Source organism: Chinchilla lanigera, unplaced genomic scaffold (genome assembly GCF_000276665.1).
Source record: "Chinchilla lanigera isolate Chin_1 unplaced genomic scaffold, ChiLan1.0 scaffold00029, whole genome shotgun sequence".
Lineage (NCBI taxonomy): Eukaryota > Metazoa > Chordata > Mammalia > Rodentia > Chinchillidae > Chinchilla > Chinchilla lanigera.
Window position 1 is genome coordinate 6,282,594 of NW_004955430.1, and position 26,316 is coordinate 6,308,909.

The window sequence follows — 26,316 nt, forward strand, 5'->3', positions numbered from 1 at the left end:
ATTTGCTCTTTTTTTTTTTTTTTTTTTATGTTTATTATTTTGAAACAGGATCTCACTAAGTTGCTAGGTTTCCCATGCTAGGCTTGAACTTGAGATCCTTCTGCCTCGGTCTCCCAGCATGCCCGGATTACAGGCATGTGTCACACCCAGCTAAATCATGATTTTCAGTGGCTACCATGAGATTCCAAGATAGCCACCAAAAATTCCTTCCCTTATTTTAAACTTTTGTCTTTCCTTCCGTTAAGGAATATATTTCCCTTCTTGAATCTGGCCTAGACTTGTGACCTGTTTAGACCAATACACGAAGCAGATGTGACACTGTTGTAGCCCTCACCCATCCCTAAAGAAGACTGGCAGTTTCTCTTTTTGTCTCTTAAAACTTGGCAGCTACGATATAAGGAAGTCCAACCCACCCTGCTGGAAAGACAAGCCAATGAGAAAGGTCCTAGAAGGTTAGAGACCACAAACAAAGGCCACACAAAGGAGAACCAAAATACCCCAGCCAGCACCAGGACACCAGACTAGTTAAGCAAGCCATCCTAAACCCTCCAGCATGGCGCAAATGCCAGCTAAACTCAGCCACATGAGTGACACTCTAACACTACATGTATGTAATATCAGGACCACCAATCAACTACAGAGTGGTGAGAAATAAGAAATTGTTGTTTGAAAGCCAGAGGGGGGCGCTGGGGATTTAGCTCAGTGGCAAAGTGCCTGCCTGGCAAGCACAAGGTTGTGAGTTTGATTCCCAGTACCAGAGAAAAACCAAAAAAAAAAAAGAAAGCCGGAGAGATTCAGGTATTTTTGTTAAACAGGAGAAGACCTGAAACAGTCACTTAATGTTTTGTTGGTGGTTAGGTAATCATCTGTATAACCAGTCATCCATTATGAGACATTTAGGTTATCTCTTTAAGTATAAATGTCATACTTCTATTATGATTGATAAAGTTTTATAGTATTTGACTAATATTCTGACTGATAATGCCCTTATTACAACCCCTAGGATAAAATGCTAGAAGTAGAATTACAAGGTCAAAATGAAACCATTTATACTCACATCCTTAGCCTTGACATGCTTTCTCCACAGCCTGTCAGGACTTAGGCATATGCCACATTTAGTAAATATACCTTAAAGGCTACTTTTTAAGCACCAATATTGTGCCACTCTAGCTCTGCTTACAGTCAGTGCCTCCTGAACATTTTAGTAAATGTCTGAGTAAACAAAGCTGGTAGGATTTTCACTCTTATATCTAGCAGTTTCAGAGATGTTAGGGCAGTAACATGTATCATGACTATTCCAAAATCGAGTATATAATTTTTCCCAAGCTTATTTGATAAGTCAACCATTTCTCCTTCAAGATACCTGAAAACTTTTCACAAAACACTCCCATTTATTCATGCAATAAGTATTTTTTAAGCATCAGCTTAATTCTCAGTATTGAATCCTAAGAATGGAGAAGCAGCTGAGATAAGACACAGCTTCCGTCTACGGGAAATTTACACGCTACACACAGTTTTCTTCCTCTCAACCCAACAGAGTTTACGGGAGAGATGTCAGCAGGAACTAGGTTCTATATGAAGGACGAGAACACACCACTGATCCCATCATGACCACCAACACCAAAAATAATCAGAGCTGACCTCTAACACAAAATATAGAAAATAAAAATAATAGCTGGTTTCAGTTTTACCCCCGTAAGCAAAGAAATACGTATTTTCTCTATTTCTTTTTCACACCTCAATAAGGAAACCAGAATGTCAAAGGGAACTCAAGTCAGCTATCAGCCGCCGGCACTAAGCAGCTGAGCAAACGAGCGCGTGTCTATCCACCAAGACCACACTGGACAAGGGAGGTTATGTACACTTCCCCGGAACTTCTCAAAGAAGAAGTTTGGAAGCCGTCAAAGTGGCAACAATAATTTCCTCACTGCTATACAGCTATTTCTTAACAATATATCTTAATTACCAACCTAGGCCAAACATATTATTTGGGAATGAACCTCTGCCAAATTTATAAAAAGCAAAGAGCAATCACCCTGTCACCCTTAAAGGTGCTGCGCAGAGAATGATGTGGATTTCATACACGTAAAGGTCCAGCTGACCAGGTGAGCCAAAGGCAGGTTCCCACAGTCACGTCCCCCTAAGCCTCGTGATCCCTACCTGTTTCCTGACTCATTCACACGCCCCAGCCTCTGCCCAGCTGTGTTTAACTCCCTGGTGTATTTTAAGGCACTTGCTTTGACACTCAGGCTTTTTTTGGTTGTGTTCTCCTAATTTCTTGTCTCCACTTTTTCCTTGTCTCTCATTTTTTTCTAATTCTCTAAAACAAGCCCCCGAGAAAGAGCAAAAAGATCAACTTTATTCAGCAATGAATAATGTAATAATGTCTCCTCTTCCCACTACTGACTCCAAAAACAAGTTTTTAAAGTTTTCCACCCACCTATAAATGCATCTTAGGAGGACTGGGGGTATAGTTCAGTGGCATAAGCGCCAGCCTGGCAAGGACAAGATCCTGAGTTCAATTCCCAGTACCAAAAGAATAAAAATAAAATAAAGAAATAGAGCGGGGTGTGGTGGCGCACACCTGTAATCCCAGCACTCGGGAGGCTGAGGTAGGAGGATCGTTGCAAGTTCAAGGCCAGTATGGGCTAGAAAGTGAGCTCAAGTTCAGCCTGAACTGCATAGCGAGACACTGTCTCAAAAAGACAAAAAAAAAACGCATCTTAGGAAATAAGGTAGCAGGTATGATCTCACTGTTTTAAATATTATCATGAAACAAAGATAGGTTCCATCACTGGGTTTTCTCATAAACTTTTAAAAATAACTGTTGTGCATATATTGTAACACTAAGAAATGATAAATTATTAGTTAGAACAAATGCACATGGAAATGGACAAATGTTGCTGACATCAAAAAAATTACAACACCAAAGAAATCAGTGGTACAACACCTTTTACTTTAAAAGCACTTCATGAAGGCCAGGGATGTAGCTCAGCGGCACAGCACCTGCCTGGCAAGTGCAAGGCCCTGAGTTCAATTCCCCGTACTGGGAGAGAAAAAAAAAAAGCACCTCATGAATAAAATTTGAAGCCCAAGGATACGTTCTGTTTAAAGTTCCAACAAAGTAAAAGATGGTTTAATGAACCTGTGAGAACGCCTTCTCTAATTGCGTATGGATTCATAAATAAAATATATACTCATGTACTCACTTCCTTCAAGGGTTGAAGGACTCTCGAACTGAAATCTCAGGGGATAAAAGCTGAAGAGAACTTTGATTCCCGTCTACCTAAGTATCTCAGACTATCATGGTCTGGAATGGTCTATTTTAAGACAAAAGCACTTCCTGCTATCTGCTCTAAATTAGGTTAAGTTTATTTCCACAGATCTCAGACTCAGTCCACCACCTGGGCCCTGCTGACAGAGCGTGTGAGCTGAGATCATCAGTATCTCCCCAGATCTAGGCAACTTAAAATACCTCTCTCTTTTTCTGATCAGCCTCCCCAACTTTTATAAATTCTATGTCATAGACTATATTAACTCTAAAAAGTTTCCTAGAGGAAGACATGCTGTAGAACAGAACTCCAGCAAGAACCAGCTGCCTAGGAGCCAGATGCTGCTTGCAGAGATGTTATATATGGCTAGCATACTGATGTGTAGAATTTTGATCCAGTTGTCAACATAGACAAATACAGACAGTTCCCATTAAAATGCAAGTCTTAGTTTCTCCTGAAAAGTCTGGAAGCCTGACAGTGTGAGGCCTGCTCTCCTCCAAGGATTGGCGGGTTGGAGCCAAGCAACACTGCCCCTCAAGACAAGGCAGACTCCCATCACGTTGCCACAGTCCCCTCCACGCCCTATCGCCTTATACTTGGTCTGATTTCCTCTTCCCATGCTTGGCCCTACAGGCAGTTCCATTTTTATCACTTCTACCCCACAAAAGATCTAAAAAAGAATTCATTCTCCTTCACTTTCCACTTGAAGTCCATTACCAAACTCTGTTCATTCCACCTCCAAAATCTCCCTTGAACCTGTACCCCTGTTGCCCCATTTAGTATGACCACCCCACTTCACCAGTATGATTCTTACATGTCATCCCAGACCCTCCTAAATCATCTCTCTTCTCTTAACATCCTCTATTCTGTTCCAGTTCCTTGATTAAGATGCAACTGTGATCACACAATGTCACCCTGTTATGGTTGATTCATTGTGTCAATTTGAGAAGTATAAAAATTTAACTAAGTGACCCAGCCAGGGGCCAGGTCCTCACTTTGTACATACCCTGAGCTGTGCAAGAGGAGGGCATGGAGCTGATGTGAGTGCTGCACCCGGGCGGTCTGCATGCAGTATAATGGAGGAAAAGAGGCTTGCTCCCCCTTTCTGCTCTCGCTGCTTTTGCTGTCTCCCATCACCATGCACTGCTGCCCTCTGCCATGCCAGCTGATCATGGACTGACACTTCCACACCTAAGCCAAATAAGCCTTTCCTCCTTTAACTTTGGGTGTCAGGTATTTTGTCTCAGCAACAAGAGAAAAATAACTAAGACACTCCCTTACCCACTTCAAGCCCTTCGCAGCTTTCCAATGCTCAGGACACAAGACCAAAAGCCTTCTCATGGCCAGAGCCTCTCCAGGATACGACTCCTTCCAACAATTTCAGCCTCCTCTCTCATCACCCTCCTGCACTATGACTGGGTCTCCTTTTTGGTCTTCAAATCTATAAAATCCCCTCCTGTTTCTGAGACTTCACATATGCTCTTCTCTTTACAGGGCTAATTCCTACTTATCATGGAGATCACAGCATCTTAAAGCCTGCCTTCTACAAGGTCTACCCCGTCCAACTCAGATTCCTTAGTTACAGTCCCTAAAAACATATTTGTGTGTGGTGTGTGTGGTGTGCATCTCTGTGTGTGTGTGTGTGTGTGTGTGTGTGTATTTGACTTTGTCTGCCTGCCAAGGGTCATCTTGTTTATGCTAAAATAGGATGCATGGGTTCTAATGAAGGTGAAAGAAACCCTTTGGTAACTCGCTCAAAGCTACCCCTACTTGGTTTGCAAAATGCAAAACTTTTGAGGACAGATATCTCTATGTATAAGGATCCTGAGGACTTCTCTCAGAGAAGTCACGGACACCCCAGTCCCTGGTACCCAGGACTCAGTCACTGAGATCCGTGGGAAGGAGTGAAAATGACTGCAATCAAGGTATAGAGTTACCAGAAATGCGTAAGGATTCAAGACATGAGAGAGTCCAGGCTGAGGACGAAAGCGCACAAGTGAGGCCCCTCTGGATAAAGGACGTGGGCCACGCTGGGCGTCTCTGGTGATCTACCACACTGTGTACAGTGGGCCATACACTGAGCACGGGGCTAGAATCTGGGAGGGTGTTCATGGACGGGGCTCCCCACCAGCTGGGACTGGAATGAGGCTGCAGGTGGTCCACGCAGGAAGTAATCCAGAGAAACGCTGAGAAGATCATTTGGCCCTAGAGGAGAAGGAAGTCATTGGAGGGTGTATTTTCAAGGCGGTTTCTGCTAAGGGCAGCTGGGTTCCATCCTGCTGAAGGGGCTCTGAGAGACAGTGTAGGATCTGCCTTATCTGACACCTCTGAAAAAGCGAGGACCTTATTCATTATTGTGTCTCTTCCAGCCTTCATGATGGTCTTCTCACACAGACCATAAACACCAAAGAAAGGGGGGGGGGCGTCAATCACAGGCGATACCCCACTCATGGCACTCTTCCGTCTGAGCTTGGAACGGCCGTCCTTCGCAGGACCATGCGGTGCAGACAACAGCTCTACAGGACCCACAGCCGCTTTCCCCGTGAAGAAAATCGGCCTCAACAGCGACACCTCGTGGCAGCAAATGCAATCAGGCAGATGCAATCAGTCCCTAGGTTTGGGCGTGGGATTTATAACTACCCTCTTCACTTCTACCGCAGTGGAAGCCCAGTGACGGATCATCTTTTATTTTTATAAACTTTTAATGAAAACGTAACACATATAGGATAAAGATAAGTCTCAATGTTACAGATCGGTTCACTTTTATGTGCACACACCTGACTACACAGCAGCAATCAGGATTTAGAATAACATCGCCATCCCCAAAGCCTCGTTCAGTAGTCTATACATGACCCGAAAGCACCTGCACACCTTGTGGTTTCATATTAATTTGTGTAGTTACTCACTGGGTTCTCCTTTCCTCTCCTACTGTAAACACCCATGCCAAACCCCAGCTTTTAACAGTCTAACATTGTGGGGCCCAGGACGAGTGCACATGCTAGGCTATCTCTAGATACACCCAGCAAGGCCAAATGGTAATATATTTCAGGTTCTGTGGCCATTTGCTCTGTGACACTCAACTCTGCCATTTCAGCATAAAAGCAGCTATAGAGGACCTACAACCAAATAGGCACGGCTGTGTTCCAATAAAGCTTCACAAAAACAGGTGGTAGTTGGAGTTAGCCCACAGGTAGTAGTCTGCTGACACCTTGTCTATAAACTCCTAAATAGATGCTCCTCAGCAGGCCTAGGCTTATGGGTGGCTGGTTTTGTGCTCAGAAGGACGGTCCTGGCAAACTCTGGAGGACAACTCAGGGTCCTTTAGACAGGAAAATTGCAGGCCATGGATACCCAGAGCCTGTGTTAGGCACAGGCTCCAGGTGGGCACCTGCAGTTGGACAACCCAGATGACAAAGATGCAGTCACAGAATGGGCCCTCAAAAGCATGAGGCTCAGTGCAGGGCTCGTCTTGCCCAACCTAAGGACCCAGGAGCTAAACAAAACAACCTCTGAATATGTTCAAGAATGAAGATGATGCTTTAGTATCACACCTTTGCATCATGTGTTATGGGTGATGTACTGTGTCAACTGGAGAAGTCTAGAAGCTTAATTAAGTCACTCAGCAGTTCTACTACCTAGGGTGTAGAGGACGCGCCCTTACTGCTCTAGGATGTTGTCCGCTGTGTCAACCTGAGAAGTTTAGAAGTGTAATTAAGTGGCTCAGCAGGGGGCCAGGGTCATCACTTTGTAAACATCCTGAGCCTGGGCAAGAGAAGAGCATGGAGAAGGTGTGAGTGCTACACCCACCCAAGGGCAGGCAGCCTGCATACAACATAAGGGAGGAGAAGAGGTTTGCCTCCCGCCCCTTTTGCTCTTGCTGCTTTTGCTGTCTTCTGCTGTCTTGAACTGCTGCCCCTGTGTCATGCAACGCTGCCTTGGAGCCAGCTGATTATGGACTAAACCCTCCATGAACTGTGAGTTTAATAAACCTTTCCCTCTTTAATTTTGGTGTCAGGCATTTTGTCTCAGCAAGAGAAAAGTAACCAAGACATCATGTCATTGAAATCACTTTCATGGAAGTTACAAGACAATTTTGTAATTATAGCACGAGAGGAGAGACAGCAATTTTAAGAAAAGGAAGGACTTCAAAATCAGATATTAAGCAAATTATTTCACTTCCCTGGCCTCATTTAACTCATCTGTAAAATGTGGATAACAACAGCTATTCTCACAGGAATTTGGTAACTATTACATTAGATGATACAGGAAAAGTGGAAAGCACAATGTCCAGCTCTAATGTTCAATAAAAGCTAACCTTGATAAGCCCCACCCTTAGTTTTCAGGTTCTTTTTGTTTTGCTTTGTTTTCAGTACTGGGAATTGAACTCAGGACCTTGTGCTTGCCAAGCAGGCACTTGTGCCCCTGAGCTATATCCCCAGCCCCACTCTTGGTTTCAAACATCCAAGTTATCTTAGAATCCTCTCAGTTCACTAAATTCAGCCTTATCAGACTATCTTGGGTCAAAGTCAACCTGTTATTCAAAAATGGATAAGAAGCACACACCTGTAATTCCAGCATTCTGGGAGGCTGAGGTAGGAGATTCACAAGTTTGAACCCAACCCAGACAATTCAGTGACTTAGCAAGACCAATTAATCAATCAACCAAAGGGCTGAGGATATAGTTCCATGTGAAAGCCCTGGTTTCAATACACTGTACCTCAAAAAAAAAAAAAGAAAAGAAAAGAAAAAAGCATAAGACATCAACCATTATTTTAAAACTGGAGACATCCATAGGCCACAATGTTATCGTTATGGTTTAGATCTAAAATGTCCCAAAAGGTTCATGTGTCGAGAGGTGGGACCTGATCAGAAGGGATGCATCATTAGGCGCACGACCTGGAAGGTATATGCTTATCCCTGACTTCTCACTTCTCTGATTTTTGGCTGCCAAGAATTGGGCACCTTCCCTCTGCTTTAGAGCCAACCAACCACAGACTGAACCCTCTGACAACCGCAAGCCAAAATAAGCCTCTCCTCCTCAAGCTGCGGTGTTAGGTAGTGTGTCTCAGCAATGGGAGAATGACTAATATAGTTATGTGTCTGTAGATATTGAAAATACCAACGATAAACTACTTAATCTTTAAATGCCATCAAGATATGACTGGGGGGCACTGCAGCTTGACTTTCAGAGATTTTTTAGAATACTTTCCTGTCATTCTCCAAAAAGCTCTGTGTAACTCAGATATACCTATGCACACACCACTGTTCTCTCCTTAGTTCCCCCAAACTCATTTTGTAATTATTGTTTTCCATGTGCAAATTTAGCATGATTACATGTTCGGCTGCCTTGGCTTGTATTCTATGGCAACATGCTTGAGTGAACATGCTGACTATACTCCATGCTACAAGGTAAGGGCTCCGTATACACAAGTATTAGCTCCCTTTCCCAGCAGTTATTTCCACTGCTTACATTTCAAACTCTTTATCCATTTATTTCAAGGTATTCAGTTTAAAATCTGAAACACCTAAAACCTTTGTTAAAAGAACACACTATTATCTAGCACACAACTAAATCTACAAGTTAAAATATAGCAAAATCCTAAAAATAAACAGTAAAAATAATAATGACAGGATGAATAATATTTAAACAACAGTTATGGTTAATATGCTGATTATAACAAATTATTCACTGCTCATAAAGTCTCCTAAATGCAACAATTAAACCGGTTGCACTGAAGAGATAAATAACTAAGGTTTTTAGGTTTGTTTTTAAAACAGCTGTGCATTTCCTTTAATCTGCAAACATGAAATGTCAATTGGCGAAGTTTTAGCTGTAATATTCTTACAAAACAAGAATATTCTGGAATTACTGGGTCTTAAACTAAAAAAATCTTCAATCTGTCAATAAATGTTCCAGAGAAAATGACAGAAAGGTAGAAGAATGTCAGCTCTATCCCCTTGCCCCTAAAATCCAATCACACAAAATTTTTCTACATTTATAATAACATATGAGGATTATGTCCAAATAGCTTTTACCAGAAAAGAATATACACATAATCACATACACATGGAAAAATTTTTGCAGTGATTGTAAGGCATTTAAATAAAGAAAAAAAAGACCACAACCAACAGCAGGAGGTAGAGAACGGCCTAAATGTGCAGATTTCAAAGGCAGGAATTCATTGATGCGTTTGAGAAGAGAAAGGACCGATGTTATGGCCTGTATCTGAAGCCTCTCAAGATTACAGCTGAAAACCAGGGAAAAGGTACATCCGGGTCTGTGCAAGGATCAAGTGCACAAAGCTGACTGGTTCTCAGAAACCTGTTTAAAAACTGAAATTACAGTCACGGAGAGTGAAGTTATCAAATAACCGAGGTAATCTCTCACCCACAAAAGGGTAACAGTAAGCTTATGCAACAGAAAAATAAATGAAAAGGGAAATTAAGGGATATAGTTTAAATCTACGTAACAAATATTCTAAAAAGCAAATCTGTACTGTGTTTTCTAACATGCAAAAGACCCAAATCCCTTCATTTAAAAGGAGGTCGCAGACCCTTATTTGGTTTACATTAACAATTCTAATTGTCCAAGGCTGCCACCTGCTCTGAACACTGGAAACAGATGAGGGCTTCTTTGACAATGATAATTGCTCTCTCAGATGGAGAGAGTTCTAGCAAGGAAAGATATAGAATACAGCGACAGATGAGAATATCCAAATTTTTTAAAAAGGTAAGAAACGGGCCAGGGATGTAGCTCAGTGGCACAGCACCTACTTGGCAAGTGCAAGGTCCTGAGTTCAATTCCCAATTTAAAAAAAAAAAATTAAAATTAAAAAGAATTAAAAGGTAAGAATTGGGAATGGGGAAAAGGGCAGATTCATACTCGTATCTGTTAAAGAATTTACAAATCTCATTTGGACATAAGGATTATTCTTATTTCAGTTATGTGAAAAAAAAGAATGTAAGGATATTTTTGATCATCACAGCTCACATGCCCAATGAGCTTGAGCACCAAGCCACACCCTAAGGACCCATTGTGGGTCAGTGAGAAGGGAAAGATGATGAACTGGGAAGCCTAAATGACGTGTTCCCACTGAGTGAGAGGGGAGGGATGCCAAGCTCTCAGCATGAATCAAAGTTTCCCAGAGGCTGAATACTGTGGGTATGATGGAGAACTGAGTCCTCACTCTGGCACAGCAGGGTAGACCAGCTGACTGCCAAAGAACACACCCAGAATAATCAGCATCATATTCTAGTTACAAGCAGCAATTTAGTTAATGCAGTTAAATCAATGTTATTAATTTAATCTAGTAATAGATTCTAAATTGACTTAGGCTTTATGAAAGAAAGTATAAGAGCTGTTTAAAAAACACCTCACCAACTTTACATTTATACAATTGAAGCATCATTACAATAAAATAATCTAAGTCAACCCTGAGCTTCTACGAGAAATTTTTTTTTTTTTTTTTTTTGGTTTTTCTCTGGTACCGGGAACCGAACTCACGACCTTGCGCTTGCCAGGCAGGCGCTTTTGCCGCTGAGCTAAATCCCCAGCCCCGAGAAATTTTCTTTAAAGAAGATTTCACCCAAGTTTGAGAAACCTTAGTTAAGGGATTATATATCCACTGGATGCGAATCCTGAATTTTGCACTTAGTATCTGTTCAACTTTGAACAAGTTAATGAACTTTCTAAGTCTCAGTGTATTAGTAAATAACAATGGCCTCAGGTGTAGCAACAGCTACTTTTAAAAAAATGAAGAGAGCAATGATTAAATCAGAGAAAGTGGAAGTGCTGAACACAGTGCCTGAGGCTTAGTAAGTACTCAGCACAACAGCCATCATCATCATCATCACCAGTGACCACAGACACATTGAGCTGCCTTCTTAAATCTTTTGATACAATATGCTGCCTCTTTATGAGTTAAACAGGGATAATGATATTAAACATCTTGCAATGAGTCTGACATGATTAGCTGGGGCCAGGGATATAGCTCAGCAGCACAGCACCTGCCTGGCAAGTGTGAGGTTGTGAGTTTGATTCCTGGTACCAAAAAAATAAATAAATAAAAAGAAATGAAATGACTAACTGGTTTTAAACGCTGCAAAAAACTGAAAATGAAAGTAAAATTTTAGCTAATGCAGCAAATGGCATTATTTGTTCAAAATATCCACCATCCTTGTCTAGCTGACCCAGTCTTACAGTCTCCCACTTGTAGGAGGAGAATCCTTCTGACTCCACTGATATCTGGTTTGGCCAGTGTTTAGGCCAATGAAACTTGAGCAGACAGGACACAGGCCACAACCACACAGACGTTGTAAGAGCCATCTTAGGGGTAAACCATTGTTTTTTATCCTATACCATGACAGCTTGTTCAAGAAGAGCTCCCCTAACCTGGGTCCCTGAACAAACACAACATGGAAGAGACCCAAAGTCAACCAGCTAGAGAGAAAAATGAGCCACAGAGATTTGTAGGTCATTTGTTATGTCAGCACAACCCAGCAACACCTGACTAATACATTCTGCCCCCACAAATATGGTGCTAAAACAAAATATTTAACACTTAGGTTAAAATATAGGACAGCATTTTGTCACTGATTTCTCTCACTTTTTTATTCCTTTTACTACATTACCAACCTAGTAATGTTATCCTATCAGGGACTGAACATTTCACCCTAGATCTTCAGAGAGATGCAAATTATTTGTAAATGATGTCTTTTGAGACAGATGTATGTAAGCAACCAGTTTAACTGCCTCCATATGTATTCTCTACAGCATTCCTGGGCTCTGACTTCTTTCCTGACAAACAGGACATCACTGAAAAGGCTCCAAGGAGGATAGTCTGCTTTGAGACTGCACAGCTCTACGGGTTGGGACTCATGGCTCTAATATTCAGCACATGAACGAGTGCATGTCCTGACCATTGCTCCAAGAAGAGTCCAGTTGTGCCTGACCCAAAAATGCCTCACACACAAATCCAAGAAAAAGGGAACCCTTGCATTTGCTACCTATGACCCCATCTGACAAGAGCTTTGTGAGTGTCCAGGTGTACCGAGCAATGCCACTATCTTCACTTGTGCCTTTTGCAACACCAATGATTACATCTTTACAACTTCTTGAACAGAAGAAACATACCACATTTATCTTCAGACCTCAGAACTATCACACTTGCAAATAAAGGCAGCTCAGTGTAGGACCGTTAAAAACAGGGATTTGGAGAACAGACTATTATGATTCAAATCCCAGTTTCTCCACTTACTTGGGTTGGGACCTTGTGAGAAGATGTTCTAAGTAACCTACCTGTGTCCCTCTGACTCACATTTTAGAGTGCTCCAAGGGACTTTCTACTACCAATAGCAGTATCTCTGGCTGAAGGCTTCTTTTGAATTCTGGGAAACTAACTGTAGGGGGCTAAACAGACATGCCATGAAACAACCAAGTGTCCAGTGGTGTGGAATAATACAAAAATGTGGCATATACATACAGTGAGCTACTACTGACAAAATAAGAATACAACTCTAACCTATACAACAATGTGCATGAATTTTGGGAATTCTATGCTAAGTGAAATCACACACACACACACACACACACACACACTGTACAATACGACTGACCATTTCCTCAAAAATAAGACCTAGCTGGAAAATAATTAGCCTGGAAAACTGGAGATCAAAAATGCCAGCCCCAATCTGCCTATCCTTGCCTTACTGCCTTACAGAGCAGCCACTGAGCAAGAGAATAGGGAAATGCATATATGAGATACCAGATTAGTCAAATTCATAGAGACACAGAGCAGAATAGAAGTTTCCAGGCCCTATGAGAAAGGGCAGTTACTGAGTAATGGGTAGAGTCTCAGCTTGGGACAATGAGAAAGTTCTGGAGGTGGGTAGAGGTGATAATTATACAACACTGTAAACATACATGTCACAGAACTATGGACTTTAAAATGATTTAAATGGGGGCTGGGGATATGGCAGAGCACTTGCCTAGCATGCCTGAGGGCCGGGATTCATTCCCGAATACTGCTGGAAGAAGGAACCTTCTTTGTTTTGTTTTGTTTGGTACCAGGAATCGAACTTAGGACCTTGGACTTCCCAGGCAGGCACTGTGCCACTAAGCTATCTCCCCAGCCCAATACTGCTGGAAAAAAAAATGTTAAAATGGTAATGTTGTTATTTATATTTTGCAACAATAAGAAAATAAACTTTAAAAATAAAAAATAATATACATGAGCTAGTAGTTACATCCTACTCCCTTATTCCTCATTGTGAGACCATGAAATTGTTTAAATTTCAAATTCTCTCCACCATTCCTTTTGGGATTAAATTCCAGTTGCCAGTGTAGCAAGTTATTTAATAAATAATAATAATAATAATAATGTAATAATAATAGTATCTTCTCATCCTTTTCTTATATCCCATTCAACTATCAATGTCCCCTGTATTTCCCAAATAAACTACTTGTACTAGAATACTTTCTCGGGGTCTGTTTCTGCGGGAAACTCAACTAAGAAGCACACGTGTGTTAGTTACTTTTCTCTCCCTGAGAAAAAATACCCGGCACCCAAAGTTAAACGGGGGACAGGTTATGTAGCTCACAGTTTGTACAGGGTTCAGTCCATAACCAGCTGGCTCCACGCCAGAGTGGCATGGCAGACAGCCACTGGCAGGAGAAATAGCTCATGGGAGGCAGAAGGTACCAAAGCAAGAAGGGACGACCACAGCCCTTTCTAGTCCTTATATTTTATCTGGGCTACTTAGGGTGAGAAGCACTCACACCTCTAATTCTGGTGCCCTTGATCCTAGCACTGCACCATGAATCGATCCCAGCACCACACATTCTAGATCCAGCCATCTCTGAAAAAGCCCCACCTATGACCACATGAGGCTTTGGGGGGACACCTAGACACAAGCCGTAATACTAGGTAAGAGAGGTTAACGCCTCTGAACATTAAGTTCCTCACCAAAAAAAGGTAATGCTTAGGTCAAAGAGTTAGTGTGGAGACTAAATGAGATGATTCTTGAAGTCAGCACAGTGCCTGACTCATAGGTACTTAATATGAGCTTCTTGACTACCTGGTCCAAGAATTACCTGCCTTTTGGACAGCAGATAAACTGTGTCTTGCAGTTTTAAGAAGAGATTAGAAATCCAAGAGACAGTTCATTGCCATCTTCTACCTGATTAACATCTCCCATGATTTAACATTCACCATATAACTACAAGAGACAGAAGACATAACTTAATTCCTTGCCTACAAATTGACAGCGCCCACAAAGGAAGTTCTACAAGCTTCCCAGATATCAACCAGACCCACAGAACACCCCTCTGCCCTTTTAACCCAGGGAATTAAAGGATTATAGGGTTAACTGACCTAAACTGTAATTCTTATCCCTTCCTCTCTTTGCCTCTGAGTCCGACATTAGCATCACCAAAGTTTATGGCAAAGATTAGGGTATCTTTCATTTTTTTTCCAGTTCCTCAGCACACAATTCTACCAAAGGAAACCAATGGAATAATGAAATTCCATTGACATATACCCTTTACCAAGTGTTGCGTGACTTGCTTTGGTTTCTCTTTACTTCCTTGCCAGAATACAGAGAACCCACAGTGGTCAGCATACTGATCACCTATGCTGACTGGAAAACACAGGAATCAGTTACTAACCCTGGTGGACTCTTCCTAAACAAGATTGATGAGGACTGGGGTTGTAACAGTTGTAGAGTTCAGGCACAGAATGTGCAAGACCCTGGGTTCATTCCCCAGCACCAAAAATAAATACATCAGACCAACGAGAAATCCATTGTCCCTCCCCTACTCCTGCAGCAAATGCCTTTCTGAATATGTAGTTTTTTAAAAAGCTACACAAAAAAAACTTGGCTAGACTTATATGTTTGAAAAGCTGTTCCCAAAAGCAAATAATAAAATCCTGAATTATATCTCATTTTAACTTAATCCCCAAAGCTTTATTTCCAACATTTCATACACATGTAGGCCTTTAACTTCATTCTTATTTCATACAAATATATATTTGGACAAATTAAGTCCAAAGCATTTGACTAAATGCCATCCATATTGGGCATGTCTGAAGGCTTCCATCTTTAGCCCAGTTACATTGTGAGATTCATACTTCTATCTACGCTGCCTACATTTTTCCAGTTCTGACTTATAAGATTATGAAAATTCAAGAAATATTCAAGTGGCTATACAAACTGCTCACAAATATGGTGATGCTGCTGAAATAAAGTGCCTTGTCAGCAGGTAGGGTACACACCATATTTGATATAATAGCTCGATATGTTGGTTCATAAACTGAGGCACAAAAGTTAAGAGTATCGTATGAAAGGCTGTTTGTGAGTATTATCACATAATGCACAGAAGTGTAAAGCCAGAGGTAACCAGTGTGCATGGGGCATTGAATGGTGTCCCCACCCATAACTCCCAATCTTGTACATTTCGGGGAATAACTAAACATTCCCATTCATGAACTTTCTGGCCATTCTCAAAAGCTGCACACTGTAAATTACTCCAAGTATTTCCCTCTATTCATTGAACAAAGTCCATTTAATTCTGTCCATTAACCACAAACACTTGCAAAGTTTTAAAGTACAGAAGATTCACATATTCTGTGCTTTGCTAAAAACTCACTGAAAATTATTTGGTCCTGGACTATTTTTGAAGACTGTCTCAAAACCTACAAGTGGGATGGAGTTGTACTGAAGAATTTCTATCGGGAGCATCCTCACCTAGAAAACGATCTTCGGAAGTTAGTAAAGCTGTACAAACCGATCAGAGAAATCACAATGGGCACTGCTTGATCCCCAAGATCATATTTAATCTACAGGCTTCCAGGTAATTCTACCACCCTCTTTTCCTAATGTCAAGTGCCTCATCCCAAAATCAAGCTCCACATTCCCACAAGCACCAAAAGCAAGTAATTATTGCCACAAAAGTAGAGTGAAAAAAAAGTGAATTCAGAATCTTGGTTTGTCTCAGTCCCCTACTTGAAGCTTCTTGAAGGTTAAGCTCCAGCCCCATATCATTGACGCTCACACGGTCCTCAGACCCTGACACTCTTGCTGGCCTCTCCCACCACCACCCCTACCACCCTCAACCAAACCAAACTCTGGCTTGACAGGTCCACCTGCGTTTACCCCTCTAAGCCCCAAGTCTCCCATTCTCTCACTTATCTGTAGACTTGGACACATGCTATTCCTTCTATTAGTTTATTATAAAATCCAAGCCCTCCCTTCTGCAGCTAACTCCACTTGTACCCATAAGCCTCCTAAGTCGTCCATGCTAGCCTGGATACACCCCCATAAAAGCACCCCTTCCTGCTGCCTGTTCCTTTCTCTGGTGCTCCACTAGATGCTACAAGCCCTGAGCCCGCCCCCGCCCAATCATCTGCTCTATCAAGCCCTCCTGATGCCCAGGAGATGACTGTCATGAATCAAGTACACACACATCCAATGAATATGTAATACAACAGCTCCACCCATAATGAAAGTATACAGGCTATTTTTGCTTTCCAGGATAAAATAGCTAAGAAATGATAGTTACTCAGTTGAAACTCTGCATGAGGAAACTGTTGTAAAAATATCACTCTAGGGAAAAGGCCTTTGAAGAAAGTTGGCCTAGATGGTGTAGAATCAGATATTCCAAATAAGGAGAAAGCAAGTGGGAAGCACAGAAAGGGAACTTAGGTCTCTTGACCTCAAGCCAGTGTTCATCTCTATAACCAAAAGAATCTACTCTGAAGTTATTCTAGGCAACTATTCATGTTGCGAACTCAAGGTGGCCCATGAGTGTATTTGAAGCCTATATATAAAAATGCAGTTCTTTCTCACCTTCAACGAACAAGGTAAAGAATTTCCCTGGTTTGCCCATGCCTGCTAATTGCCCGACGAGCAGCAGTCACAGAAACCTAGTTGCCTTTATATCCTCCCCACATCAAACAGGACCCACTTCTGTGGACTCCACAGGAATGCCAAACTATCAACCCGCTCACCACCCAACCTCCTGCTTCCGCTCAGGGCAAGGCTTAGAGAACAAGCTGGATGAAGAGCCACAGTGGGAAACCAAGAGCGGGTAGGAGGGAAGTTCACAGCCTGGAAGGGAAGGAAACACACAGACTGCTGAAAGAAAGAGAAGATACTAAAACCCTCTCCCGAGAGCAGAATGTGAAGGAGTCAACAACTCCGGTGCACTTGGATCCTGTCCCTGCAGCCACAATCTTGCTCCTCAAGGTGATGACAACTAGCTGCAGCCAGCTGGCAGGAAGGCAGCACGACTAATCTGTCTTAAACCACACAAGAAAGGCACAAGAAAGCCGTCTTGGTAGGAGTTTGATGCCTACCAGTATCACTAAAAAAAATAACCAGGGAACACAGGTCGAGCCCAACCTCACGGAACTGTTCCATATTCCATCTTTAGAGTTCTCCACCCCTGCAGCTGCACCCAGACCTCAAAATCACTCAGGACCACAGAGATTGAATGCCCACCCTGACTATATCCATCTCGTTGTGCAGAAATTCACTGTACAAGAACTAGTAGCTACCGTGTACAACAGGTTTAATTTCTTATGAAACTCTGCTCTTTCTTGCTACAATTACTCATACCATTTTAGTAGGAATGTCTCTCATGGTTTGCTTATGGATTTCGGAGTATTCTTAAAGAACAATCACATTGCTCAGTTACCATTCAGGCTCTTGTCTTCTGACCCACTAAGACGTTGCCTTGAATTAATAGTTCACACCTCATGCACTTAGGACAAATGCACTTTGTTGCCTACAACTTACTCATACCCTGAAATCATGGGATACGGACTACCTTTAGCAGTAGAAAACAGTAAGGCAGGAAGAGAGAAGTAACAGAGGCAGACCACCCCCCCCCACACACACACACACACACACATACACACACACACGAATTAAGTGAGCAAAATGTAGAATTTGAGAAACAAATCACGGCAAAGCAAAGCTGCAGGTGTAAAGCCTATAAACATTACTACTGGCCTTTGATCTACAAGTGTATCTCAGACATGTCCTTTCAACTCCTACTCATCCAGGGAGGTTGTAAACTCACTACTGACTTCTAGGAAAAAAGTAATCACTTGGATCCTTCCTGAAAGTGCCTTCTCTTGTATTCTCTTTTTCTCTCTTTTTAATTTTACTGAGTGCCCACTCTGTGCCAGCAACTGGAGAATTCCTGGGCTCTGCCCAAGACGAACTCTGCTTGGCAAAGTCAATGAGTTCAAGAGCACAGGGAGGGAATTTGAAAGCAACAAATCTCATAGATGTAAACAGAGAAAGGAGTACCCAGGAGGTTAGGAGCCCAGCCTTGGGAATCAGCCCTCCAAGTGCTGAGGAAATTCAACTGGGGTAGAAACTAAACTAGCCCAAGAGAGGGGTGCCTAATTATATCTCAATTAGTCAGTGAGGTAGTGGCCTGGGGCTTCCCCGACTGAGGCTGTGTAAGTAGAGCGTCACACAGATGCTCTGGTCCTGGCTATGAAAGTGGGACAACCAAGTGCATCCTGGGACTTTGGACATTGGCACTGTGGGGCTCAGAGGTGGTGCCCACTGTGGTTATAGGGCCACACACGCCACCTACTTTGGTGATAACTTAGCAGGCAAATGTGGATTTAAATTCAGAGGTTTGAGCAAGTTCTTTTATTCCTTCACTCACTTAAAATATTTAATGAGCATCTACTATGTGTTATACATTCTATAGACAATGGGGATACAGTATACAGCAAAAAGCAGAAGTTCCCACCCTCATCCAGCTTATCAAAGTCTTTGAGCCTCAATATCTTTATCCATAAAATAGGGATAATATAACTACCTTTATAGGCAGTACAAAAAAAACAATAATACAACGCATCCACCACAGTGCTTAACATGTAGTAAAAGGGTCAAACCAAGGTGCCCTTTTTAGAACAGAACAAACTTATCCATGACCCCAGAGTATAAACTCCAAGTGAGGAACTTGTATAGCTTACCTATATGCCCCCAGTGCTATCACAGAATAAATGCACAATAAATAGTTCAAAAATCAGTAACTACATACTTTAGTAATAGTATCCATTGTTATGATAACTCGTAACCATACTCATAACCAGTCTTCCTCAAGCTAGAGATTCTTTGACCTAAAAAAAGCAACCAGTCATTAAAGGCTTTTCTAGTACATTACAAAATATATCTTCAGCCTTTTTTTTTTAAACATAGAAACAAATGTCATTGAGAGTAAATATTCCGATTCAAAGGCTCAGTACAGAAACCTGCATGGACAGCTGATGTAGGTGCCACTGACTCCCTAAGCACAAAGTAAGAGCCAGGCATCAGGGCAATCCCATGACAACCAAAAGGTAAGTTAAATAAAGTTGAACGGACAAGCTCAAAGATGATGTACCAGGAAAGATAAACTTTTTTTTTAAAAAGTGCTGCAGAAACAAATAGTCATAAAATCCGATTGCTTACAGTAACAAAGGTTTATTTCTCAGTCACGTTACAGATCCAACTCCAGTTGACTGGCAGCTTTGCTCATTTAGTGACCCAGGGACCCAGGCAGATGGACGCTCTGTGCTTCTACGCTCATCGCAGTAGTCTTAAAAGAGAGCACTGGATGGTCGCGCCATGGAAATCAAATGTTCTAGCATAGAAGTGATGCAAGTCACTTCCAACAGATGCCTGGGAGGAGAGAAATGGTGGCTATGGGGAATATTAACAGACTCTGCCACAAATATGAAGACACAACAAGCTGTGGAATAACAAAGGAGCTTATTAAAGAAGATGCTCAAACAAAACATCTATACAGCTATAAGATTCATGTAATCCTGATCCTATGAGGGTGTATAGGGGACATTATAGAGCAGTGGCCTCAAAATAATGATGTCTCAGATAACATAAAATTGAATTCTGAATTTTCAGAGGAACTCTGCTTTTTCTATAAATATACTGAAGGTCCAGATAAACTTTCATTTAAGGAACAAAAATGTGTCTTCATCTAAAAAACGTGAAAACTTGTAACGTAAATTGAATCCTTTCTTGCATGGATTTTTTAAGTGGGGCTAAGGGGAGAAAGTTAAGGTGCTACCCACCCCAAAAAAGCTCGGAAATGTTTAGCATTTGACACGCAGAAATAAGTCCACTGATGGAATCTGTTGCCCCTCTGTGGCATCCTCTGACTTTATCACTCATCTCGGCCACCTTTAGCTGCCTCAGTGGAGCCAGACCCAGGCCAGAATCACATCAGACAAGGTCATCAAGGGCTCGATACATGGTACCAACCATGAGCAGAAATCCCCACTCTATCGTGGTAAATAATGATTCATATCCCATTAGCAATTCTCTACATGACTCATTCCCTACTTCCTGGCAAATGTGAAGCCATAAAAAGTTAACACTAACCTTCGGGAAACTTTCATTTTTATCCTCAAGAGATTACAGGTTAACAGCCAACCACGATTTCCATTCACCCACTTATATTCTCCTCTCATATTCCCAGGTCTACTTTGTGCCCAGCTCTCCCTGCCTTCATTCATAGTAACACACTGCATGTCATACACTTATACCTCAAGGGCCTCCCGCCCTCCAGTCTCTGGCTTTTGCTCTCCAGCCCATGGAATCAAAGCTCAATGTGTTAGCCTGGAACCAGGTGCCTCTCTTTTCAACCTTCTTTCCCAACATTATCTTCACTATGGTACTTATTCCACTCAGCTGAAGGCTGGATGATGAACCGCAAAGTCAAAATGACCTTGCTCTGAATCCCATCTCCTCTACTTACCAGTTGTAAGACCTTAGACAAGTTCCTTGACTCCTCTGAGTTGTAATTTCTGCTCTGTAAAATAAATATGGTATCATCTATTTGAGGGGCTCTTGAGAAAGTATGATTCAGTGAGGACGGTATTTGGCTGCAAGGAACAGATAGTGGTGTGCAGGTATGATCTACAAGATGTTCTTGTGGTTTTGTTTGTTTTGTTTTGTCTTGATGTTATAAGAAATACAAGGGAAGCCTGTACTCCCAGGGCTCTGGGAGACTGAGCCAGGAAGAAACTAGTTCGAACCCAATCTGGGCAACTTAGCAAGATGCTATACAATAATAAATTTAAAAATAAGCTGGGGACGTAGCTCAGTGCAAAGAACCTTGCTTGTTTCATTCCTCAGCGCTGGGGTCAGGGGAGCAACAGGGAAGGCTATGTGTGCTGGTACAATGGATGAAGAAATTTATCAATACCAAGATGCTGCGAGACTTCAGCCTTTATCCTCATTGGTTGTATCTTCATTGCCGTGGTTGGCTTCTGCCAATCCAGGTACTACACCTACGTATTCAGGAGCAAGAAGCAGAAAGGGGCCAAAACCTATTGGAGTGTACCAGTCAAATGTATGCTCTTCATTAAGGCTTCAGGAAAGCCCCCAGCCAACAGTTTCCACTTACAGCTATTCTAAGTTGCAAGGGAGTTTGGGAAGAGGAAGTAGGCATATTTCCATCTCAAAGACAACAAGTTCATTTCATAAGAAAGAAGAGAATGAATGTTGGGTAAGCAATCAACAATGTCTACCCCAATATTAAATTAGGTATTTGATGGAAAGTACTAAGCATAGTGCCTACTACATAGTTCATTGCTCAACAAAATGTAAGCTGTAAATACTACTGCTGTTGTCATTGCTGCTGTTGTTGTTGTTGTTATTCACCTTTCTCACTCTCTGGTCAAACGGAAGAACTCATTATACCCACCTGTGCTCTACAGATTTCTACTATATGCACTGTTCTATCTGTATCTCCAGCAGTCTCCCTGCATCAAGATCCAAACAAATGCCATTTCATCCAAGAAGTCTTTGTTTCCATCTATTCCTAAAGTAAGTTCCATATTACAAGACCCACCTCAGACTAAAACTCTTTTTACCACTGCACTGAACATTACCTCTTGGAATATCACAGGTTTTAAAACACATTTCCTTAATAATCTGACTAAATCATGAGTATAAAGGGCTGGGAATATAGCTCAGTGGCACAAATGCCTGCCTGGCAAGTGCAAGGTCCTGAGTTCGATTCCCAGTACCAAAAAAACCAAACAAACAAACAAAAAAAGATGCCTGAGTATATACATACCTGCTTTTGCAGTCATTCTAGAATTAAATACGGTATGTTCTTGAAATGCAAAAGTTAAACACTGTAAATTATGTTATAAAAATAAATGGTAGAGGCATAAGAGGATAAAGATTGCATTCTCCAAGAATGAAAAGAAAAAATCATAAAATTCTCTAAAAATACCATACTTTATACCCACTGTGGGAATTTGGATTGTAATTCACCAAATATTCTCTTCCCAACTATAGGCAGGGTACTTTTACTCAGAGACATTGTGACTTCGTCCCAAAAAGACTGTCAGTAGAAGTGGTATTTGCTTATTTGCTTTGCCTTAGCTCTTGACTCCACAGATGTGCCATGAGAAGAAAATGTGCCAGGTAGCTGCTACTCCTTCAGTCTGGGCTTCCAAACACGTGTAGAACAGACTAGAACCCAACTTGCACCCGATAGGAGAGCCCCCCCCCCCCGCGAAGAACCCCCCTACCTAGATCAGCCTGAAAACTCAAGAAGAGGATAATAAGGACCTGTTGCTGTAAACCAGAGAGTTTTGTTATGCTGTCAAAGTTGATTAATATATCTTTCTCTGATATATTTTAGCATTTTTATATGTTCATTCATTTTGTTCCTTTTGTTTGCCTAAAAAAGAACAAGCTGAAGAATATTCGCCTTTGGTATACGAAAGATTTCTACCCTTGGATCAAGTGTTTTAAATTTATGAGACCCAGGTTATCATGAGTATCAGTGTTTTTTCTGTTTTCTGTTTGTTCTACTATCTTCTAAAATTACAACAAAATACCAAGGAATAGTAATAACGGTGCTAAAATTAAACTACTGACTGACAAATAGGCCTCCCTTATGACAGTCAAAATGTTAACTTGTTAGCTGATTTTTAAAAGGCTAAAGGGTATCCAAGTAAAACAGGCTAAGATGCAGATTGTACAAAAGTCAGTGTGAGCCAAGTCAAAGACATCTGTTGAGATGAATTAGTTTACTCTGACACTACTCACTAACTCATGTTTCAGAAAACTTGCTTTGGGCACAAGCCTCCACCACTGAGCTTCACCAATGGGATGTGACTGATGAGCCTTATGTCCACAGCTTTTCCAATGGAATAAAAAAAAAGCCATACTATTAATAGGATAATTTTAAATATAAGTATATTAAATCCCTAATGAAAAAGGACCTCTGTGTAAGTGAAAGAAAAAATGAAACTCTAATCCCTTAATGGGACAGGAAGAAAGTGCCAACTCACTGACATTAAGAGCGTCCATTCAACCAAGACCTATTCAAAATTTTATAACTGGAAATTTCAGGTGGGAAAGAAAATAGAAGAGCATGGATTGTGTTTTGTTTTGCCTTCTTTTATGTCTTCATCAAGTTCAGACCTAAATTTCCATGGGGCCAAAACTGCTGTACTAGAAATATATAATACACAAAATTGCCAAGTTTGCTTACTGGCAGAAATAGCCTTCAAATGGAAAGGCAAACAGGCAGATACAAAAACCATCAACACTGCAGCGACCTCTCCACCGGGTAAGCTCTGCGCGTGCAGGCAAAGCCACACTTCAGGCTGGACAATCAACGTGTAGGCCTACAATAAAAATTTGAATTCAAGGCCATGACAAGGTCATGGGCTCTGAGTCAGACGAACTGTGACTCAAGTACTTGCTTTCACACTGAACTGTGGCAGGGTACTTAATTTTTTAGTTTCCATTTCTCAAGCTTGGAGTCATACTAGTACTTACCTCACAGGTTCTGCAAAGTTTAGAAAACACAATCCATGTACTCAGTGCAGTGCTAGTAAATGCAAAAGCAATAATGCTAATAGTGATTGTAATAATACTGCCTTGACAGACCTGGCTTCTAGATGAAGACCACCCTAATCACTGCATTCTGGTTCACAACCTGTGCATGACATGCTGAATTCACGGTGTTATGTTCACATCCAGGTACAGTATTTATATGGTGATATTTCTCCAGATCAACTAGTAATTTTTCTAATGAATTCAAGAAGAAAGGTGTTGGAAAACCAGCCTTTCACCAGAAGAGAACTGAGAAGGAACTGGTCCTACACCCATGATTCATCAAGCGTGAAATTCTTGCTAGTGAAAGCCATGATTCCTTCGCTATCCATACCCCCTCCCCCCAAAATTGTGAAATGCTTTTATTAGAGCAGGGAAGCAAACCTACAAGATGGCTCACATTAGAAAAAGGCAAACTCTTCTACCCTCCAGAAAGAACATGGCTTGACCTCATCACCACCTCCAAAGTGACATCCTGCAAAAGAGAACAAGGCAGCCCTCACTACCGTAAGTTGAGTCACAGTATTAAAACGAAAGAAATACCTCCTATGCATGTTAATCTTAATACAGCACATTTGCCTGCTTCAAAAATACCTTATAAATCCATCCCATAGAGCTAAGAGCCACGTACTGTACATTCAAAAATAATGTGACTTTACAAGGACAAGAGTGATCATAGGAGACAAAATGCCACACCCTTTTCCCAAATAGCTCAACAGTAAATAATGTCTCTTATAAAGAAGACTGAAATCTGGAGGAAGAGATGAGCGATTCCAACCCGCAACACTCCCACTCCCACACACACACACACACACACATACATATACACACACTTCATTCTTTACACTGATTCATTTTCATTCTTAAGCCAATGGCCTCAGCATCTTCAACTACTACAACTAAAGAATGAGAGGGTGGGGGGAGAAAAGAACATAGGTCAAACATACTTGCTTCTAAGCCCATTTTCGAAGAGTTTTCTTCCTACTTGTCTGCCCTCAGAGCTGAAGCCCCACACCTGGTGGAAACCAATGGTTAAGTAAAACCACTGACTTAAAGAGCCAACCAGGAAACTAACAGTGACAAGTGGGAGCGGCCCTCCTCTCTGGAGCATTGATTGGCTCTTGGGGTTCCACCGGTCCCGGTTCCACCCACATAAGTGGCAGGCGTGACTGTCAATCACAAAGGGAACTGACAATTCACGCTCAGGGAGTAAAATTGCCTTTCACCCAGCAAAGGCAGGTAGCCGCCTAAAATCGATCTTCCTTAACAGTGCGGACCCTCCCTCTCTAGCGAGCAGAACAGAGACCCCTTAATACAAAATAAATAAGGCAGGGCGGAACGGAGAGTTTACGAGCGTTATTTGATTATCCCGCACCTAGCAGCCCTTAATCTTCACTGTCCTAAAATGATCTTTCAAAGGTTGGGACAGTAATAATAAATTTTTAAAAATTAGGTACACCCTCCTAAAGTACCTCTTTTCTTGTATAATTAGGAGATGGGGAAAGGGAAGGAGCACTGTTGTCCAGTTTAATTTCAAATCGTATTCCTCTTCATATCCCATCAGCTCCAGTCCCCTCCCCAGTAAATCCGGCTTCATCTTCTCTCATACGGATTTTTTTTTTTTTTAACCTGCTCCCCTGGAGCCCACCCAGCCAGCCAGGCACCTCAGCCCCGGGGCTGAAGCTTTCCTTTCTCCACTTTGTTCCGCTTGGGGTTCCGCGCGACCCCCGCCCCCGCGAGCACCGCGCCCCTCGAGGCTAGCGGGGAAGCCAGGCGAAAGAGGAGGACGGGGGAAGAAAGGCGAGCGGCAGCGCGGCGGCCGCCGGAGGGGCGCTGCGGGAGGTGGCCGGGCCCGGGGCGAGGGCGCCCGCGCGCCCGGCGAACCGCGCACTTGTTCCGATCCGGGCTTACACATCCAGGCAAATCCGCCGGCAGGCCGCCGCTCCCTCCGCCGCCCAAGGAAGCCCGGGGGGCGGGAGGCTCAGCCCTCAGCTCCCCCAGATAACGCATTGCAGCGCCCCACGAGCGAGGGGACCCGCACGAGGGCGGCACGGCGCCCCGGCCCGGCGGCGGGTCTCACCTTTGCGATGCTCGCCGGGGCCGTCCCACATGGATTCGTGCAACCTCGCGGCGCCCTGGCCCGGGCTGCCCAGGC

At 42.3% G+C, this 26,316-nt stretch overlaps 1 protein-coding gene across 10 annotated transcripts in view; it reads right to left on the bottom strand.

The window, feature by feature from the left end:
• Positions 1 to 26,316, bottom strand: part of Erc2 (ELKS/RAB6-interacting/CAST family member 2) — a 963,719-nt gene extending 937,403 nt beyond the window's left edge. For 9 of the 10 annotated variants that reach the window (XR_001234567.1, XM_005387388.2, XM_013515688.1 and 6 more), the window contains exon 1: positions 26,242 to 26,316. The gene's annotated coding sequence lies outside the window, so the exon portion shown is untranslated. Of the gene's footprint in view, positions 1 to 25,108; positions 25,168 to 26,241 lie in introns of those variants that run through there. The other variant, XM_013515685.1, reaches the window with a different exon arrangement.